The 3752-nt window shown below is 45.5% G+C and overlaps 1 pseudogene; it reads left to right on the forward strand.

Moving 5' to 3' along the window:
• Positions 1-844: 844 nt before the first annotated feature.
• Positions 845-2521, forward strand: Ssbp1-ps2 (single stranded DNA binding protein 1, pseudogene 2; annotated as a pseudogene).
• Positions 2522-3752: the final 1231 nt, after the last annotated feature.

Below are 3752 nucleotides of genomic sequence, written 5' to 3' on the forward strand. Positions count from 1 at the left end.
TTCAACCGAAGTCGTCCTGTTGCCAGGCCTTCAACCAAACACATCTTGTTTGGCAGCCGCTGTGTACTCAGTGTTCTAACCTTTCCCTGAACCAGTCATTTTAAGTACAGCCTTGCAAAATGGCGTTACTGCTGTTAAGCTGGGGTCTTTCACTTCCAAGCCAAGGCTGGTCCTTGTCACCTAGGCCTTATACGTGAGCATTCTACCACTAAGCTAAAACAACTTTTTATGGACTTCATTTAGCCAATGGGAAAACAAAGCCATGGAGAGTCAAATAACTTGTTGAAAGTCCAATAGCATGGAGTGAAATCAGCCTGAGAAACCCAAGCATCAAACCCCAGAGCCACATGTCTAGCCACTGAGGTCCCAAAATTAGCTCTAGGTTAATTCTAAAGTGACTTAGGCGAATGAAGCATTACTTTTTAAAATTTATGTTGGTTGACTTAACAAAGGAAGGTTCTCTTTTCTTAAAATTAACTTATTTGAAAATTTTATGAATGCGAGCACATTATCACTCTCTTCAGATACACAGAAGAGGGGATCTAATCTCATTACAGATGGTTGTGAGCCACTATGTGGTTGCTGGGATTTGAACTCAGGACCTCTGGAAGAGCAGTCAGTGCTCTTAACCACTGAGCCATCTCTCCAGCCCCCAAAGGAAGCTTCATAAGGCGGCATTGAACTCACTCACTTATTTCCATTCCAGGCTGTGCACCATGGTAAGCAACGCTTAGGGGGCGTCTAAATGCTTGGCTGTTTGTAAAGCCACAGTTCAGAGAAGGCTGGAAGCGACACTGCTTTTCGTGTTCCTGTCCACCCAGAATGCACTAGACCATGAGTAGGCATGGGGGGGCCCAAAGGCTGTCAAGTGAGATAGGATGCCTGTGTGTATGGGGATTGGCAGAGCTTTTTATGTCTTCTTACCCCACCAATGAGGGGACTTCCTCTTCTTTAGAGAACCAGGGTTCTGGGCAGCCAGAGGCCGGCTACTCCATGCTACTTGCCATCCCTGCTATTCCCTTCTAGGTCCACAGCAGGTGCAGGCTGCTCTGTAGCTGCCTTTGCAATGTGGTACAGTTTTTGTTTCCAGTCTACTTGCTTCCCGTCTGTCTATCTGAAACTATCTGAGGAGCATCTGAGGTAGAGTTATAATACTCAGCAGGCCTATGTCCTCGTGGTGCACTAAGAGTAAGGCCATCAGAAGCTGACTACCCTGAGTGGCCTCCATGTCTGATGTGTGGCTTCGGGAGAGTTGGTTTACTTCTCTGAACATCGACTGTCCTTATCAGTATTTACTCTATGCTTGATTAGAATAAGAACTTCTGTAGCCAACGTCTCTGGCCCCATAGCTTTAAGTATAGCTTTCGAACGCAAGCTGCCAAGGGCCATCTTGGTGTTTACTGTTCCATGATGCTCTCTTTCCTCAAGAAAAGACAACCGCCACTGTCTAACTTAAGAAAGTCTCTCTCTCTCTCTCTCTCTGTGTCTGTGTGTGTGTGTGTATGTGTGTGTGTGTCTGTGTGTGTGTGTATGTGTCTGTGTCTGTGTCTATGTGTGTGTCTGTGTGTGTGTCTGTGTGTGTGTCTGTGTGTGTCGTCTGTGTGTGTGTGCGTGCCTGTGGTTGTTATGTATGTATACGTTCATGTAGATGTGAGCAGGTGCATGTGTATATAGTGTGTGGTTTGTGTATGGTCAGAGGTCCATGTTAGGTGTCTTCCCCAATCTCTTTTGAGATACTACCTCTCATTCAACATGGAGTGCCCCTCTTAGGCTATCTGTCCAGTGAGTTCCAGGGATTCGCCCGTCTACACCTCTGCAGTGCCGGAGAGAAAGTTATATTTCTTTTTTTTTTTTTTTTTTTCGGAGCTGGGGACCGAACCCAGGGCCTTGCGCTTCCTAGGCAAGCACTCTACCACTGAGCTAAATCCCCAACCCCGAAAGTTATATTTCAAGTTCAAGTTCTTTCTGTTTTTTTTTTAAATACTAGTTTCATGGCCGGAAGCGAGCCGCTGGCAGTCTGGTCTTGCCCGTCAGGAAAAGCCTAAAGATTAGGTTGTAAGAAAAACCGAAGCCGTGTTTTGAAGACCCGTGTTACAGGTATTTCGTCAGTTTGTAAGACAGGAGTCTGGAGTAGCCAGCAGTCTGGTTCGTCAACGATCTCTGAATCGTGTTCAGTTACTTGGGCGAGCAGGTCAGGACCCTGTCAGGAGACAGGTGGAGGGAAAAAACCCAGTCCCGATATTTTCTCTAGCGACAAATGAGATGGGGCGCTCAGGGGACGGTGAAGTATACCAAATGGGTGACGTCAGTCAAAAGACGACATGGTGCAGAATATCACTGTTTCGGGCAGGCCTCAGAGATGTGGCTTATCAGTATGTAAAAGGGGGGCTCGTGTATTTGTGGAAGGCAAAGTGGGCTATGGTGAATACATGAATGAAAACGTGAGTTGGCAACAACAGTCATAGCTGACAGCATTCTATTGCTGAGTGACCAGACAAGAGAAAAGCCACAGAACGGATGATTCTTCGTATCATTGTTTGGTGCAGTCTCCTTTGCAAATCGTGTACGGTCTATAGTTTAAAGACAAAATTAAAATTTTTTATATAAAAAAATATGATGGTTTTGTGTGTCAACTTGATAAAAGCTGGAGTTATCACAGAGAAAGGAGCCTCCCTTGAGGAAATGCCTCCATGAGACCCAGCTGGAAGGCATTTCCTCAACTAGTGATCAAGGGGGTGATCAAGCCCATTGTGGGTGGTGCTGCCCCTGGGCTGGTGGTCTTGGGTTCTATAAGAGAGCAAGCTGAGCAATGCAGGGGAAGCAAGGCAGTAAGTAACATCCCTCCATGGCCTCTGCATCAGCTCCTGCTTCCTGACCTGCTTGAGTTCCAGTCCTGACTTTTTTGGTGATGAACAGCAGTATGGATGTGTAAGCTGAATAAACCCTTTCCTCCCCAACTTGCTTCTTGATCATGATGTTTTGTGCAGGAACAGAAACCCTAAGACATGTGGTATAAAGTAGACTTCTATAAATTTATAAACTGCATATGTCTAATCGAAACAGTTGTTTTAGTCACAGTTTTCCGAGACCATGATTCTCTTAAAGTTGGAAGACGGTTCCAAATGACCAACAGACTCAAAGGACAGAAGACCAAAAGCTAGACAAGAGTGTTCTTTTAAACCTTCCAATGGGAGTAATTTGCAGGGCTCCCCTGACTTGCAGTGTACTGTAATGAATCCCATTTTCCTAGCAGAGGACTAGTCTCTTGCCGGTGTTCTCCTAACCAAGCGATACCCTCTCTGTTCCTACTGGCACAGGTAATTTGGAAAGTCAGGACTCACAGATGTGAAGGCACTGTATACTCTAATTGTGGCTAACAAATCCCAAGGCCAGCCTCAGCTGCACTTCTGTTCTAAGGAAGTCACCGATGGGACTTACCTATAATTACAATCCCTACTTGAAACATAATCCTCAGGATGACAAATACCTAAATTATGTCCCCAGACTGGCATCTGAGACAGAGCCCTAAGGGGCCAATGGTTGTGAGGGGTACATGTGGTTTTTTTTTTTTTTTTTTTTTTTTTTTAGTCAGTGGGGATTAATAAGCAAAAACTGACATCACTCAGAATCTCAGGAGGGGCAAGTGTCCAAGAGGTAGTTTTGACTTCGTAGGTAGTGTGTCCTAATGACTTGTGCCCTGGGCCCTACAATTTACGCCTGCTGTGTAGAATCAGCTGGCCACATCAACAGTT

This window comes from Rattus norvegicus, chromosome 13, assembly GCF_036323735.1.
Source record: "Rattus norvegicus strain BN/NHsdMcwi chromosome 13, GRCr8, whole genome shotgun sequence".
NCBI classification, from domain to species: domain Eukaryota; kingdom Metazoa; phylum Chordata; class Mammalia; order Rodentia; family Muridae; genus Rattus; species Rattus norvegicus.